At 38.7% G+C, this 18,714-nt stretch overlaps 1 long non-coding RNA gene across 1 annotated transcript in view; it reads right to left on the bottom strand.

Moving 5' to 3' along the window:
* Positions 1 to 18,229, bottom strand: part of LOC122794804 — a 46,198-nt gene extending 27,969 nt beyond the window's left edge. Inside the window, exons 1-2 of the long non-coding RNA XR_006363705.1 lie at positions 18,149 to 18,229; positions 12,830 to 12,916 (exon numbers count right to left, since the gene is read on the bottom strand). This is a non-coding gene — a long non-coding RNA (uncharacterized LOC122794804). The remainder of the gene's footprint in view (positions 1 to 12,829; positions 12,917 to 18,148) is intronic.
* Positions 18,230 to 18,714: the final 485 nt, after the last annotated feature.

The raw sequence follows: 18,714 nt of genomic DNA, 5'->3' as shown, positions 1-18,714 counted from the left end.
TAAAATTGTTATTTGGTGCTAATCCACCCTCTAGCACTGGATTGAGACAACCAAGTAGCTTTGTACCCCAGTTTAATGCTTCCATGCAGTTATTTATCAAAAGTTGTGAAAAAGATATATTGGAATATCTATCTACTGATCATACTAATAGATATTATAACCTCACAACAAAGCAACGTACAGCGTTATATGAATTGAGTCAGAACAATAATTTAACTATTAAGCAAGCTGATAAGGGGGGAGCAGTAGTGGTTTTAGATACCACTTTTTATTATGCAAAAGTTAAAACTTTATTGTCTGATTCAGATACTTATATCCCCTATACATCCCCTGAAAGTCAAACAAATTGTGGATAGTGTACATCATAGCTTAGAGAGATTATTGAATGAAATGAGGCTTAATGAAGAGCTGTTTCAATTTCTGTATAAAAATGAGGTTACTATACCCATCTTTAAAGCTCTACCGAAGATACACAAATCATTATATGACCCACCTCTCCGACCTATAGTGTCAGGGAGAGGGTGGGTCACTGAACATATATCTATTTGGTTAGAGCATAATTTAAGACCATATGCAGAAAATATAACAGAGATCCTTAGTGATACAGGTGATTTTTTAGGAGCTATCAGTGAGATACAACTGAATGGAGAGATTGATAATGTCTTATTGGTCACCATGGATGTACAAAATCTGTTCACTGTTATAAGCAATGAGTATGGGATTGAGGCTATAGGATATTTGTTGAAAGATTTAGGGGTTGAGACATCAAAATTGGAATTGTTGAAGGACATGCTTGGTTTAGTCCTGGAGAACAACGTGTTTATAGGCTTACATCAAACTTATAGACAGGCACAGGGGGTAGCCATGGGTACCCCTTGTGCCAATACTTATGCCAATTTGGTACTCTCATATTGGGAGAGAAAGACGTTTTTACGGAATAAGGACTGGCAACATAACATAGCGCTGTATAAGCGCTTTGTAGATGATGTTTTCATGTTGTGGAATGGTAGTGAAGAGAGATTAAAAGAGTTTGTAACCTATATAGAATCTACCACATCCTTTTTAAGGTTTACAGTAGTGACTTCAGCTACGTCCATTGACTTCTTAGATGTTCGGTTGGAATTGAACAAAAATACGAAAAGCTTTTCTAGTAGCCTGTATCGGAAAGAGTGTTGGAAAAATAGTTTGTTGAGCTATGATAGCATGCACCCTAGATTTACGTTTTCCAATATTATACAGGGACAAGTAGCTAGGGTTTCTAGGATTTGCACAGAGGATACTCAATTTGGGTCTGAGATAGAACAACTGAAGATAAATTTTCAGAGAAGAGGCTATAAAACCAATTTGGTAGAACAGGTGATTGATAAGAACATAGGTCTTAGACACAGTAAATATAAACCATGGCTGATAAATAAAGGTAGACGTGAATTGGACACAAGATCAAATCATATACAGAAACCGAAATTAATGTTTAAATACAGTAGCAATGTTAAAGGGATGTGTGATATAGTAAGGAATAATTGGAATATTTTGGTCACTGATGATAAGGTTAGATCTGTGGTAGGTGACCATCCCAGTTTTGGGTTTAAGAGAGATAGGAATCTTAAAGATATTTTAGGCAAAGAGAAAACTATTAAAAAATCAGATTTTAAAGTTAAGCCAGGGAGTGTACCTTGTGGGGCCTGCAAGGCATGCACATATATTAATAGGGACATAGCATTTAAACATCCTTTGACAGGAAAAGATTTTGAATTTACAGCGAGAGCCACCTGCAGGACGTCTAATATAGTGTACATAGCTGAATGTAAACAATGTACCTGTTTTTACATAGGGAAGACCAACAATATGTTTAAGGTTAGGATTTTACAGCATATGTCTGCTATTAGGACGAATGACCCACATAATGCCTTATATAGACACATTGAGCAACATGAAACACATACTTTTAAATTTAGGGCTATAGCTAATATTACCTTGGGCAGTGGGGGGGGGGCGATATTAAACAAATAACAGAGCTGGTGGAGAGCAAATGGATCATAGAGTTAATGGCACACAGACAACCTGGTCTAAATGATGTCATCCCCATGAAGCCTATTTTGAAAAATAGGCGGGTAATTTACTGAAAGCTCATTGGTTAACATTATATTTAAAATCAGTGTAATGTAGATGGTATGTTATCTGATGAAGGGTTATACCCGAAAGCGCTCATTCTGGATTATTTTACCTTTGACATTGTGGAACTTTATTTGCTGCGTTTTATTAAACAACTTTGGAGTATAGCAGTGTCCTGTCACGATTCTTTCTGATACTATTTTGTTTTATCGTATTGGCGGGACTTTGGTGAGGTACCAGACTTTTATTGTTGCTTGTGTATGTGAAAATGCTAGCAAGGGGCATGCGTGTCTGTGAAAATGCAAGCAAGGGGCATGCGTGTCTGTGAAAATGCAAGCAAGGGGCATGCGTGTCTGTGAAAATGCAAGCAAGGGGGATGTGTGTCTGAAAAAGCAAGCAAGGGGGATGCGTCTCTGTGAAAAAGCAAGCAAGGGGGATGTGTGTCTGTGAAAATGCAAGCAAGGGGGATGCACGTCTGTGCATGTGAAAATGCAAGCAAGGGGGATGCATGTCTGTGAAAATGCAAGCAAGGGGGATGCATATCTGTGAAAATGCAAGCAAGGGGGATGCGTGTCTGTGAAAATGCAAGCAATGGGGATGTGTGTCTGAAAATGCAAGCTAGGGTGATGCGTGTCTGTGAAAATGCAAGCAAGGGGGATGCGTATCTGTGAAAATGCAAGCAAGGGGATGCATGTCTGTGAAAATGCAAGCAAGAGGGATGCGTGTCTGTGAAAATGCAACAAGGGGGCTGCGTGTCTGCATGTCTGTGAAAATGCATGCAAAGGGGATGCATGTCTGCGTGAAAATGCAAGCAAGGGGATGCATGTTTTCATGTCTGTAAAAATGCAAGCAGGGGGGAGGCATGTCTGTGAAAATGCAAGCAAGGGAGATGTGTGTCTGTGAAAATGCAAGCTAGGGAGATGCGTGTCTGTGAAAATGCAAGCAAGGGGGATGCGTGTCTGTGAAAATGCAAGCTAGGGGGATGCGTGTCTGTGAAAATGCAAGCAAGGGGGATATGTCTGCTGGTCTGTGAAAAGGCAAGCAAGGGGGATGCGTGTCTGTGAAAATGCAAGCAAGGGGGGTGCATGTCTGTGAAAATCCAAACAAGGGGGATACATATCTGTGAAAATGCAAGCAACAGGGATGCGTGTCTGTGAAAATGCAAGCAAGGGGGATGTGTATGTGTGTGTCTGTGAAAATGCAAGCAAGGGGGATGCGTGTCTGTGAAAATGCAAGTAAGGGGGATGCGTGCCTGTGAAAATACAAGCCAGGGGTATGTGTGTCCATGAAAATGCAAGTTAGAGTGATGACTGTCTGTGTGTCTGAAAATGGAAGCAAGGGGATGCGTGTCAGTGTGTCTGTGAAACTGCAAGTTAGGGTGATGCAAGTCTGTGAGTCTGTGAAAATGCAAGCTAGAGGGATGTATGTCTGTGTGTCTGTGAAAATGCAAGCTAGGGGATGGGTGTCTGTGAAAATGCAAGCTAGGGGGATGTGCGTCTTTGTGTCTGTGAAAACGCAAGCAAGGGGAACATGACTGGATCATACCTCTCAACTGGACAGATTTTCAACATTGCTGGTGCTTGTGCATACATAGAAACACTTGACTGAAGGAGTCATGGCAGAAAATGTTGCAATTTGTATATTGTGCATACACAGACACAGTGATAAAAGGGTTGTTGTGCAAAATGTATTAATTTTGTGCTTGTGTAGACATGGCAAAAGTACACAATGTCTCCTTGGGGCAAATCATTATTTTTGTTGTAATGTTGTGCTTACTATGCATACAAGCTGTGCACTGAATAAGTCATTGGCGAAAGTGCTTGTGCATACATGTCACACTAATTAAGGGAACCTTGGTGGTACGCCAGTTGGCTGCAGCCCATCCGATTCTAGCTTTGATCTCTTGATACAAACGACCCTTTCTCTGAACGCAATACTAGCAAGATGTGCTTTCTTGCGACCTTGTCATAAGCATTTCTCTAAGTTGAGGAATGCCCATTTGGACTCTGTCCTACTCTCCAGCTTCATCTCAAGTATCCATCTCACCGCAAACATAGTGCTAATACTAGTAACAGACAACAAAATAAACTATACTCTGCGGGGTAAATTGCTCGTTGATAAAATTCAGCAAGAAAATCAAAACAGAACTCAGGATTACAATGAGGCAACTAGGCCTTTGAAGAATATATACTGTTTGATTTAGACAAACAGAAGGATTTATAGTATATAAGGAAAGAAAAGGTGTGTTTGTTCTTGAAGGTCTGAAGAAGCTATCTAGCGAAAGCGCTTACCGTTTTTATGTTACTCAAATAAATGAACTGTGAGTTGTGAATTTTACACAGACTGGACTTGTTATTTGGATAAATCCTTCTGTTTGAAGAATATATACTGTTTGATTCAAATAAAGGCCTGGTTGCCTTGTTCTGTTTTGATTTTCATAGTGTTAATAGTGCTTCATCCTTATCTGAATAAGAATTGTTAATCTCCCATCTTACATAGTTTGCAGATGCGCTTATCAATCACACTCTCCTGAACTGGCATGCAATGTGGTAGGAGTTTGATGTCTCTGTAATGCCCACAGTTGGGGGCGCCACCTTTGCTCTTGTACACTGACAAGAGTACGTTTATCTCTCTCTTTGCCTTGCAACCCGGTATAAGTTCATTGGGACCCTTACGGAAATACTTCGGTGACGGTAGTGGCTCTGATGACCTATTCTTTACTATTGCTACATCTTTCTTAGCTTCTTTGTTAGACAAACAGTAGCCCTTCCTAGCCTGGTCAGTGTCTTGTATCTCCCACTTGTTCCTGCATTGCTTTGTTATGATTTTTTGTTGTTGTGCATTCCAACACCAGCTTTCATAATGTACCTTAAGATTCCACCCTTGGCAACATATCCTTTCTGTAGTCCTAACACATGCTGTTTTTAGACATTGCCATTGTCCCAGTCACCTAATTCCACCTCTTCTTGGGATGCTATATCCCTGAGTAATTGTTTGAAATGATGTAATTTCTCTCCATCAACTTCAGGTCTTCAACCTTGTCTCTGATCACTGCTTGCAGCTGATGGTGGCAAGTTATGGGTTACACTGTGGGCCTACTGTTTCACTTGGGGATGACTTCGCAATCATGGATTCTACCTTAGTGCCTTCACCTTACTAGGAGGAAGTCTAGCTGAGTTTCTAAACCATGGACTGGCTACTATCAAAGCATTTGCCAGACTGAAGAATAGAATGGCTTTGCCTTCCTGTTGCCCCACCCATGTGTACCCAGGTAGTGGTCAAATCCTGTTCTGTGTGTCCCGATATTGGCATTCAAGTCACCCAGTATCATACACCAAGTCATGTTCTGCTGCTTTCTCCAGTAGGTCCTGGAGCTACTGTCTGAATCCACTGTTTTCCTCACTATCACAACCCAGATGTTGGGCATAGGCTGACATTATGAATACTGCAATATTATTACACTGCAGTCTGATTGCCATGAGTCAGTCACAAATTGTGATATCCTTCACTGCCTTCTGAAGACCCTCGCTCACCACAATTCCTACATTTTCAGCCTGTTCACCACCAGAGTAGTAGAGTCTGGACCCCAAACCAGTTGGAGCAGGAATATATAATGTAATGCAATCAGGAAGGTATTTGAAGGAATACATGTATGGATGAACCAAACAAGGTGTGATAGGAGCACATGTTTAGTGAACAGCCCACATGTAAACAAAATCTGCCACTGTCAGATGCATGTTCTATGACTGGTTTGTAGGCCGTTTCAAATAATGATTTTGCGCACATAAATGTAATGCACATGCAGAGTCTGTGTCATGTGCGAGACTGTACTTGTTTAGAAATTTTATTTCAATTATCCACACAGGCCTTTTAGTTTATCGCCGTGATGTAAGCCGTTAGATGGATACATACAATAAGTAGCAAATGTGCTAACAACTGTAAGCAATTGAGAGCGGATTTCCTACGAATGATTTGTTACGATTGTGTGGATGACAAATAGCTCTACATGTTTGTGTAGTTACAACTGAATATGTCCTATATGGAATTATGGTGGGATGTTCAGTTGGAGGTACAACTGACTGCGAAGGACCTTGTGAAGTCACTTGGTTAATATGCAGCCCAGTGACACCAACAAGTTTAACAGAGCTGGACAGTGATATCATTTGCCATAAAAGTAATGGTGTTTATCCTTGCAAAGTAATACTTTGTATTTTGAAGACTGAACAGTGGTTGTAGTTGCAGGTTTGGGACAAAACGGAATTATTCAAAATGTTAGTCAAGGTTTGTGGTACAGTCTGGAAGTGTTTGTCTTGGTGATGAAATGTAAGCAGGACCATTGTAAAGCCAGTGGTTGTTGGTGCATTATACTAGTTACAAGATGTGAGGATTGGCAAACAATCCAATAAGTAGGTTGATTTTTGTAGCGGACAGTATGTAAAAACATTTTTGGTGTAAAGAGAACTCAGACACTGCAGTCGTAATTGTCTGCAGCAACAACTAAAAAAAAAAAAAAAAGTTAAACTAAAGTGCGCTACAGTATTATATAGGTATTTGTTGGCTGGGTGAAGGGTCACTACGGGCTGCAAGTACATAGTCCCATGCTTTGTTGGAGCATGTTATGGTTGCTAAAAAATGAATGGACATAACTGGGCTGGTATTTGTGAAGAGGCCTGTGACACTAGAGTTGCGTAAATTAACTGTTCTTGAAAGGGTTGTAGTGATAGAAATATCACAGGATTAGAAGAAATACAGGTTTATGAAACAGGACGAAGGACGAATTGTGAACGGAAGTACTACATCTCTGTGGATAATGTCTTTCCATGTCAGGACTTTGGTATTACAGTGGACGACAACTTTTTTAGAGTAAAAATTGACTGCTGCATGTAATGTTGTATTGAGAGAAAGTGAATAAGAATTGCATTTTGTCTGCGCAACACTGTCTGGACGAAGTCAGTCCATGCAGTGGCCTCTGAATGATAGATATTTATCTTGATGGCCTTTCACTAAGCATTCTTGATAAAAACTGACCTGGAAGCATCAAACAGCACCCACGGTGGTGAATGGAATTTTAAAAAGGAAAGGGTAGAGGTACAACTGTATTTGACACTCACTCAGCAGATGTGCTGGGTATATTTATAAGGAGAAATGTACATAGCAGGCATAGCTAATTTGCTCAAATGAATGGGAGGAAACAAATGTGTAGTGACACACTGAATCCTCACTGGGGAAAACTGCAGTGTAACAGTGCTGAGAAAAGTGGGTCTAGTTTATGATTGGGATTGTGGAGCTTTTACACACTCGTCTTCACAGGAAATGTGCTTTCTATGCACATGCAGGGCTTTACATAGAAGAAATTGCTAAGAGAATTATAGTACAGCAAAAATGAGACAAGACACCACATCTCTGTTATACGTTGCAGGTAATCACTGGCGACCGTACTGTATTTGGTAAATTAACACAGAATATGCATGTCCAATGTCCTGAGTTTACTGTAATGCACTGTTTGGTAATCCTGCTGTGGACAATTTAACTTAAATTAAAATGGGGTACAGCACTGAGCATTTTAGAAATCCTGAAACTAGCATGCATTTTAAGGGTCTATATTAAAATTACAGAACCTCACTTACGTGAATACGGAAACGTCGACACATATATAGCGAACCGCGAAAACACTGAACATCCTGAAGCGTGAAATTCAAAATGTCGAATCGTCATAGTTGGCCAACCCCAACGCCCACTACATACTACCTACCCAAATAAAATAATCCACACTTCCCCATATCTACACTTCACCCATATATCCCATACCCTAATCAAACAATCACTACACACAAATATATCTAACTATAAACAAACAATACCCAACTACAGAAAAAGTATAAATTAAGTATACATTCAGCTACACAACTACATTACTATACATACACTTAACATAACCCTACTTCTAACCCTAAAGTAAAAGTTGCATGTATTACTATGTATGCACTTACCTTAACCCGCACCCTAACCCTAAGGTCCGTAACTATTGCACACTTACGTTAGGGAGCTAAGGGCCAACAATGACGATTCGACATTTCAAATTTTGCAATTCAGGACGTTCAGTATTTTTGCGGTTCGCTATATATGTGTCGACGTTTCCGTATTCACGTAAATGAGGTTTCACAATTTTAATATAGACCCGCATTTTAATACAGCTTAATGTAAGATTGTAATGTCCTAGAACTGTCCTGTTTTTTTTTTTTTTTTTTTACACCATAGCAGTCAAAAATTTTTGGTACCTTCAGTCAACGGGAAGGCCTGAGAATGGGAGATCAAAAGGCTTGCAAAACAGTGCCTCCTGAAGTGCTATTGAGCATGGATGGCAATTTTATGACAGGCTGTGGTGCAGCTAAAAAATGTCCCACTGTCAGAGTAAGACTGGAAGAGGTAAGCAGCCCATTACTCAAGACTCCTGCTGGGAAATGTCAATCACAGCAGTAAGCAGCTCAAATTAACTACAGCTCTCTGACATCTGGGGAGGTGGGGTGAAGGGGGAGGGGAGATGAATAGAAAAACTACAAGTCAAGGATAGCAAAAGACTTAAAATTAGCAAGTCTAAAAAGAAGCTGAAGTAAAAACAAATGTTGAAAGTCTGTTATTTGGCATTTCAGGTAATTGTGGTATAATTAGCCACTGAAAAGCAACAATTGTTTTGTTAAAAGTTTGTGATTGAAGCAAAAGAGTGGATACATGCTAAGTGAATACTGTGACAGCAACTGGGGAACAGGGACGCTTGCGTGATGTCATGGTTTTGAGACAAACACTGCATTGTGGGATAGCAGGAGGCTTAGAAACCACTTCAAGATGCCAGACCCAATGTGGTAAGAGTATACAATTACGTATAAAAATTGTAAAAAAAAAACTGTAAATGGTCCCAAAGTGCTGTTAAAATATAGGAAATATCAAAACTTGATGAAATACACATTTTTTCAGTCTGTGGGTGTGGTTCTCCTTTAAGAACAATTCAAAGTCAGTGGAAACAGGCGACTGGCATATTAAAGTAGTAATAGTATATGAGCATGCAGTACAGACAAAAGTATCTGAACGTTATACAAAGATGTAATAAAAAAATGCAGTAACATACATACAATAAGAAAAATATTCAAACATTATTTACAAACTGGTGTAATATAACCATCTTTAAAACAGTAGGAATTATTTATTTATTTTATTTTATTTTACATTTGTTGACCGGGCTAGTCTAGCTGGATGCATGTCCATTTTCAGTAGAGGCCCGGGGAGAAAAGCTCCATGTTGAGTAGAACAAGCCATTAACAAATGATATACAAACTAACATTATAGAATAAAAAACGCCAAAATTAAGTACAATCATGAAAAAGTATACAGAAGAATAAAGCAAAATAGAAGGAAGTAACAATTAGTTGTATACAAAATCAGAGCATAAAAAAAAATATTTTTTTTTTGTATAAGGCATGGCCAGAGTAATAAACCTAGATGAAATATTGATATCTAAATGGAGACTTCAGTAAAAAGTTATATCCTGAGCAGAGTTAGAAGAGAAGGCTATTTAAACCAGGAGGTTGTAGGTGGGAGGAAGCAGCAGTTAGTCAGGGATAGAACAGGAGCATAACCAGTGAGTCATGAGATGAAGCTTAAGCTTCTTTTTGAAATGAGTATGAGAGCAGAGAGTTGTAGGTTCAGAGGGAAGAGCATTCCAAAGTCTACCAATGGAATTGCAGCAGAGGGAGTCTCCTGCCAAATTGTTGGATCTGCAGGTGTTAATCAGAAATTTTTTGGAAGAGCGAAGGTTTTTTGGATTTTGGTAGAGGGTAAGGAGGCTTGCAAGAATAGGAGTATTGGAGGATTGGTGTAGAGTTTTGTGGGCAATAGTAAGCTGAGAAAAATGGAGATGGTGTAGAAACTCTAACCAGTCAAGTTGTTTAAGATTTAGACAGTGATGAGTTCGATAAGGAGAGGCAGCAGCAAATCTAGCAATATTATTATAGGATACAGTCAGCTTGTTAATGTTGGCTTTAGAAAGGTTTGTATAAATGGGTGAGGCATAGAGTAATGTAGAGATTAGATGTGTTCTGGCTATAGCAGTCCTGGCTGTTGGAGTAAGAAAGGGTTTGATTCTATAGAGGGATCCAAGTTTCTTGTCGATTGTTTTTATTGTACTGTTAATATGTGTTGAGGTTGTTGTCTATAGTTATTCCTAGGAGTCTGGTTGTGAGGTCTGGAGAGATAACAGTACCATCTTTAGATGCAAGTGTAAAATGGATGGGGGTGGACTTACGGGTTGGGGAGAAGAGTAGAAGTTTAGTTTTCTTTGGATTTAGAAGGAGGCAACGTTTTGTAAACCATTGTTCAACAGTATTAAATGCATTCTGGGTAATGTTCTGCAGGTCGATTTGAGAAGTAGCTGAGCAGATAATAATGGAGTCATCTGCATACTGAATGCAGGCAGTATGTGGAATTGCTGACTGAAGATCATTAATAAAGATAGAAAATAGGAGAGGGCCTAATATGGAGCCCTGAGGTACACCCACGGAGATAGGTAAGAGATTAGAGAGATTATTGTTCCAAAGTACTGCTTAATTTCTGTGATCGAGGTAAGATTTGAACCAGTTAATGGCTAATGGATCTAGCGAAAGTGATTTCATAATATGCAAGAGCAGATGATGATGAACCATGTCAAAGGCTTTGGATAAATCAACGAAAATTGCAGAGGAAAGAAGACCATTGTTACGTTTGTTGTTAATAGAATCTGTAAATGATAGCAGGGCAGTGGTGGTACTGTGGTAGGGTCTAAAACCGTGTTGACAGTTTGCCAGTAGTTTATTTTGGAGAAGGTGGTGTAGAAGTTGCTTCTGTATACATTTTTCCATAATTTTTGCCAGAGGTGAAAGTAAGGCTATAGGACGAAAGTTGGAGTATTCACTAGAGTTCCCACCTTTGTGTAGAGGAATAATGTAAGAAATTTTCCAGATGGATGGGATATATCCTTCACTGATAGTTCTATTAATAAGAATGGATATGGGGTAGGCAATGGGTCTGGCAGCAATTTGAAGGTATTCTGCTGGGAGTTGGTCAGCAGAAGGGGTGGAAGGTTTCAGTTTTAGTAGAAGAGAGATTATAGTAGAAATAGGGACTGGTTGAAATTGAAAGGATGGAGGAGGATTTAAAGGTGCATTAGGCAGATTTGATGTGTCTGGTGAAAGATGGCTAGCAAGAGATTGGATGGTGTTGGTAAAGAATGAATTAAAGGAGTTAGCAGTTTGAATGGGATTGTCTGGGTTAGAGCCTAGAGGGTTAGGGGTGGTAGACTGACCTGGGTGCAGAAGTTTGTTAATGCTGTTCCAAAACATTTGAGGCTTATTAAGATGGGTTTGCGGTATATTTGAAGGTAGTAGTTCTTTTTATCTAGCACTATGGCTATTTTAGCATTGTTTCTTAGTTGTTTACAATTTAAGTGATCTAGTGGGTTTTTAGTAGCACGCCATTTAGCCCAGGCTTTGTTTCTCAGATGGATTTTATGCCTAGTAGTATTTGAGAGCCAGGGTGCTGGTTTAGATTTGCATCTGCTAGAGCGTAATGGGGCATGGTGGTTCAGGATAGATAAGAATGTGGTATTAAAATAGGCTACTGCTTCATCAAGTGGAAGATATTTTAGTGGAGACCAATTACATTGTTTAAGTTCTGACAGGAACAGATCAGGTTTAAATTGTTTTTTTGCAGCAAACAGTCCTGGCAATGCTGGAATGAGTGAGGTTGGTTTTAGATCTGATAAAGTAGGTTAGGGAGTGGTCACTTAGATCATCAGGGAGGATCCCTACATTGTAGGTTAGTAAGTATCCAGTCCAAGGTAGGAAGAGTTAAAGAATCAGGATTAATTGCTCTGTGGAATGTATTACCACTGCAAGCATTTAATATATATTACAATTATATTAATGTCACATACCTCTCAATTGTACAGATTTTCGCAGCATGTTCAGATTTTTGCCTCATATTTCTGGTCCATTTTTCATAAAATTGTGATTTTTTTGGCAAATTAGTGTCAAATCATTAAACAGTTAAGTTAGAAAATAATGACATTTGAGTTTCAGACTTCATACCCTTTGGAAAATGGATGCTATTGCAAAACTTGTTATTCTATCAACGTTCTAAGTTTGTAAGAGCAATTTTTAAAAATTGTCCCTATTTTTGGGACTTGTCACCCTTTTCCTTACGGCTTTTTACAGATTTCTTGCTCTAAGAGGTTGAGAGGTGTGATTAGTGTACGTAGCCTAGTAACTACCTAGGAACAGCTACATTCAAATTTCTTACAATATGTAAGAAAATAAATGTTGTACCAATGCACTAGTACAGCCTTAGAACAACTAAGTAACAAGGTAAGGGGAGATGCACACTTGACTGTTATGACATTTCCTGGTTTCTGCATATTGACACTCTGACTATGCTCGCCTGAATATACCACAGCTGCTCACATCTGCAGATATTCACCCATTACTGGCTGTGGAATGAATGAAATAAAACCAGTTACTTGTAAGAGTTTAAATATACTCCTGTGCAGTGTGACGTTCTCTCTCGTGTAACTGTTTTCAATTTTAAAACTTCCCAAATGACTCTCCAGTATAACATACATGCACATAATGATAAATAATTCATAGTGTCCTAGCAGTGGTACTGTAAACGGAAGAAAAACAAAGGCACATACTTTAGCGTCTGTAACTTATTGTTTGGACTATTTAGGGCATCGGACAGATGTTTTGCCCCTTCACTTCCAATTTTATTCAATGTCAGCCTGTGCAGAAATACAAAAAGACAGAGTTATTCCCAGCATTGTGAACATCATATCAGTCATTTGTTAAGTACACATGGTGTTTCAGATTTATAGCATTGCTGCTGAAGTAAAGATAAATGCTGGCATCTTTTGTTTTACAAAAATCAGCTGCCATCCTGACTACCAGTTTCTGGTTATTGTGCCTTGTGGTACAGACAGTGACAAGGAACTGCTTAAACCTTAACACAGCACAGCCTGTTACCATGAAAACAATGTTCTAATATGACAGTGAACGTACTCTACAGTGTTCATCTTGCTTTACAAAAGTAAAAGTTATGTACTCACCATAACTATTCATCTGTGTTGTCCATTTTCATTCCTCCTCAACTGATGGGTCCAGGATCTAGCTCAGCCGCATTCACTTAGACTTTCACAACAAACTCTCAAGGTCCTTCCTCTACCCATAATTCACTCCTCCCTTTACCCATAACTCCTCAGAACCTTGTAGTACCTCAGATCAAGTTTGCTGCCCCAAATGTAGAAAGACTAACCACAGCAAATAGGGAATGAAAATCAATAAGACAGATAGGGGCTCAAACATGGAATGGTGGTTCTTTATTCACTAAAATCAATAGGACAGATAGGGGCTCAAACATGGAATGGTGGTTCTTTACTCACCATCAGGTCACTCCCAGAGGTAAAGGGAAGGGGAAGGAGAACAGGAAGTTGAGGAAGAATGAAAATAGGCAACACAGACGCATAGTTATGGTGAGCACATAACTTTTATATCTGATGGTGTCGGTTTTCATTTATTCCTCAACTGATGGGACAGAGTCCCCAGCTACGTTAACCTTGGAACCTCATGGAAGGAGATTTGAAGTATCGCAGAACCAAAGGCAAGCAGCCTTATATTTGGAGATCAAATCCAATTTGTAATGAGCAATAAAGGTATGAGCAGTGGACCAAGTGACTGCAGCACAAATGTCATCAATAGAAGTTATCGACCATAAAGCAAAAGTAGCCATGGATTTAGTGGAGTGAGCTTTAGGATGTCTGGGCAAAGAAAGGCCTTATTGACTTTAAACAAATGAAGTGAAATGCAATGTTACCCACTTTGCTACAGTAACTTTGGAAACTGTTTTTCTCAACCTGCTGGAGGCAAAGGAGATGAACAGCTGATCTGTTTTTCTGAAGTATTTTGTTCTATGGAGATAAAAACAAAGCTATGTACAATCTCAGAGATGAAGCATGTATTCACATTTGTTAGAGAAGTTAGGGGAAAAAACAGGTAAACCAATGACATGACTGACGTTGATCTCAGAGGTTACTTAGGGCAGAAAAAGTAATTAGTTCTTATCTTTATGGAAAACCAAATATGTGAATTGAAGTGTGTGCTCGGAGTTTAGACACACATTTTGCTGAGGTACTTACCACTAAAAAGAACATTTTTCAAGAAATAAACTTGAGATCAAACTTAGCCAATGGCTCAAAAGGGGCCTAAGTTAAACCCTACAGTAACAGTGTTTGACTCCTATGTAGAGTGGGGTCTTTAACTAGAGGTCTAAGGATAAAAGTGCCCTTAAGGAAAGCTTTGCATACTTTGGATGAAACTAGAGAAGAAGCATTGTTTCCAGTATGATAATTCAAGATGGCTGCTAACTGAACTTTGACGGTGGAAATACTAGCTCCTTCTGAAAAAGTAGAGCTAGGAAATCCAGGACAGCAGGAATAGGTACAGGAAAAATATCCCCAACATGAAAATCTTTTCCATTCTTACAGTGCCTGTATAAGGCATTCCTATCATTCCCTCTCCGTATCTCAGATTTATGCTCAATGATACGGTCCTTTAGTCTTCTTGTAGTCTTACCTACATAGAAACAATGGCAAGACATGCATGTAGCCAAATATATCACATTAGTTGAAGTGCATGTTGCCATAAGATTAGACTTATATATGATCCCACTTACCGGATGCTTAAAGTCTAAGCTATTTTCTTTATCTGTTATATCAGGGCAACAACTACAATTTAGACATTTTAAAGTTCCATATATATTAGTATTATTCAGTTCAATTAGATTTTTAAAATCCTTATACCCAAGTTTACATTTTAAATTTGCCATGTTTTTATAAGAAAAAAGTGGTCTATCACCAATGATGGATTTCATTTCACTGGATGCCAATAAAACAACACAATTTTTCTTTATAATATTTTTTACCAACCTAGTCATACAACTAAAAGTTGTAACATATCTAAGGCCATCACCATTTCCATGTGCCACAACATTTTCATTCTGGTGTTCATCCATAAGAAATAAAGGTTTTAAACCTGAATGTCTATTATTTATAGTATCCATTTTAGCTATTTCTAATACGCTGTCTGGATAACCACTATTTCTGAACTCATTAATGGTTTCATCCAGCTGCAACATGAAGAGACTATCATTCGTGTTAAGTCTACAAATTCTATTGAGTTGTGATTTAAGTATACCATTGAATACATGTGATGCATGCATACTGGTATAGTAAACATACCTGCATGCATTTACCACTTTTTTATGTACTGTAGTATACATTACATTGTCCTGTATCCCTATTTTAAGATCTAAAAAATTAATAAACACATCAGAAAATTCAATTTTAAACTTTAAAAAAGTAGTAGATTCATTCAAAAGGTGTACAAACTGTAACAAATCATCCACATCACCTTTCCATATGTGTTGAGGTTGTTGTCTATAGTTATTCCTAGGAGGTTGGTTGTGAGGTCTGGAGTGATAACAGTACCATCTTTATATGGAAATGTAAAATGGATGGGGGTGGACTTACGGGTTGGGGAGAAGAGTAGAAGTTTAGTTTTCTTTGGATTTAGAAGGAGGCAACGTTTTGTAAACCATTGTTCAACAGTATTAAATGCATTCTGGGTAATGTTCTGCAGGTCGATTTGAGAAGTAGCTGAGCAGATAATAATGGAGTCATCTGCATACTGAATGCAGGCAGTATGTGGAATTGCTGACTGAAGATCATTAATAAAGATAGAAAATAGGAGAGGGTCTAATATGGAGCCCTGAGGTACACCCACGGAGATAGGTAAGAGATTAGAGAGATTATTGTGCCAAAGTACTGCTTATTTTCTGTGATCGAGGTAAGATTTGAACCAGTTAATGGCTAATGGATCTAGTCATGATTTCATAATATGCAAGAACAGATGATGAAGAACCATGTCAAAGGCTTTGGATAAATCAACGAAAATTGTAGAGGAAAGAAGGCCATTGTTACGTTTGCTGTTAATAGAATCTGTAAATGATAGCAGGGCAGTGGTGGTACTGTGGTAGGGTCTAAAACCGTGTTGACAGTTTGCCAGTAGTTTATTTTGGAGAAGGTGGTGTAGAAGATGCTTCTGTATACATTTTTCCATAATTTTTGCCAGAGGTGAAAGTAAGGCTATAGGACGAAAGTTGGAGTATTCACTAGAGTTCCCACCTTTGTGTAGAGGAATAATGTAAGAAATTTTCCAGATGGATGGGATATATCCTTCACTGATAGTTCTATTAATAAGAATGGATATGGGGTAGGCAATGGGTCTGGCAGCAATTTGAAGGTATTCTGCTGGGAGTTGGTCAGCAGAAGGGTGGGAAGGTTTCAGTTTTAGTAGAAGAGCTTATAGTAGAAATAGGGACTGGTTGAAATTGAAAGGATGGAGGAGGATTTAAAGGTGCGTTAGGCAGATTTGATGTGTCTGGTAAAAGATGGCTAGCAAGAGATTGGATGGTGTTGGTAAAGAATGAATTAAAGGAGTTAGCAGTTTGAATGGGATTGTCTGGGTTAGAGCCTAGAGGGTTAGGGGTGGCAGACTGACCTGGGTGCAGAAGTTTGTTAATGCTGTTCCAAAACATTTGAGGCTTATTAAGATGGGTTTGCGGTATTTGAAGGTAGTAGTTCTTTTTATCTAGCACTATGGCTATTTTAGTATTGTTTCTTAGTTGTTTACAATTTAAGTGATCTAGTGGGTTTTTAGTAGCACGCCATTTAGCCCAGGCTTTGTTTCCCAGATGGATTTTATGCCTAGTAGTATTTGAGAGCCAGGGTGCTGGTTTAGATTTGCATCTAATAGAGCGTAATGGGGCATGGTGGTTCAGGATAGATAAGAATGTGGTATTAAAATAGGCTACTGCTTCATCAAGTGGAAGATATTTTAGTGGAGACCAATTACATTGTTTAAGTTCTGACAGGAATAGATCAGGTTTAAATTGTTTTTTTGCAGCGAACAGTCCTGGCAATGCTGGAATGAGTGAGGTTGGTTTTAGATCTGATAAAGTAGGTTAGGGAGTGGTCACTTAGATCATCAGGGAGGATCCCTACATTGTAGGTTTGAAGAGGGTTATTAGTAAGTATCCAGTGTCCAAGGTAGGAAGAGTTAAAGAATCAGGATTAATTGCTCTGTGGAATGTATTACCACTGCAAGCATTTAATATATATTACAATTATATTAATGTCACATACCTCTCAATTGTACAGATTTTCGCAGCATGTTCAGATTTTTGCCTCATATTTCTGGTCCATTTTTCATAAAATTGTGATTTTTTTGGCAAATTAGTGTCAAATCATTAAACAGTTAAGTTAGAAAATAATGACATTTGAGTTTCAGACTTCATACCCTTTGGAAAATGGATGCTATTGCAAAACTTGTTATTCTATCAACGTTCTAAGTTTGTAAGAGCAATTTTAAAAAATTGTCCCTATTTTTGGGACTTGTCACCCTTTTCCTTACGGCTTTTAACAGATTTCTTGCTCTAAGAGGTTGAGAGGTGTGATTAGTGTACGTAGCCTAGTAACTACCTAGGAACAGCTACATTCAAATTTCTTACAATATGTAAGAAAATAAATGTTGTACCAATGCACTAGTACAGCCTTAGAACAACTAAGTAACAAGGTAAGGGGAGATGCACACTTGACTGTTATGACATTTCCTGGTTTCTGCATATTGACACTCTGACTATGCTCGCCTGAATATACCACAGCTGCTCACATCTGCAGATATCCACCCATTACTGGCTGTGGAATGAATGAAATAAAACCAGTTACTTGTAAGAGTTTAAATATACTCCTGTGCAGTGTGACGTTCTCTCTCATGTAACTGTTTTCAATTTCAAAACTTCCCAAATGACTCTCCAGTATAACATACATGCACATAATGATAAATAATTCATAGTGTCCTAGCAGTGGTACTGTAAACAGAAGAAAAACAAAGGCACTTACTCTAGCGTCTGTAACTTATTGTTTGGACTATTTAGGGCATCGGACAGATGTTTTGCCCCTTCACTTCCAATTTTATTCAATGTCAGCCTGTGCAGAAATACAAAAAGACAGAGTTATTCCCAGCATTGTGAACATCATATCAGTCATTTGTTAAGTACACATGGTGTTTCAGATTTATAGCATTGCTGCTGAAGTAAAGATAAATGCTGGCATCTTTTGTTTTACAAAAAACAGCTGCCATCCTGACTACCAGTTTCCGGTTATTGTGCCTTGTGGTACAGACAGTGACAAGGAACTGCTTAAACCTTAACACAGCACAGCCTGTTACCATGAAAACAATGTTCTAATATGACAGTGAACGTACTCTACAGTGTTCATCTTGCTTTACAAAAGTAAAAGTTATGCACTCACCATAACTATTCATCTGTGTTGTCCATTTTCATTCCTCCTCAACTGATGGGTCCAGGATCCAGCTCAGCCGCATTCACTTAGACTTTCACAACAAACTCTCAAGGTCCTTCCTCTACCCATAATTCACTCCTCCCTTTACCCATAACTCCTCAGAA

The sequence above is a fragment of the Protopterus annectens genome, chromosome 2.part1, assembly GCF_019279795.1.
Source record: "Protopterus annectens isolate FY-2018-M chromosome 2.part1, PAN1.0, whole genome shotgun sequence".
In the NCBI taxonomy this organism is placed as follows: Eukaryota; Metazoa; Chordata; order Ceratodontiformes; family Protopteridae; genus Protopterus; species Protopterus annectens.
Note: the sequence above shows the minus strand (reverse complement) of the source record. Positions and strands in the feature narration are given on the sequence as shown.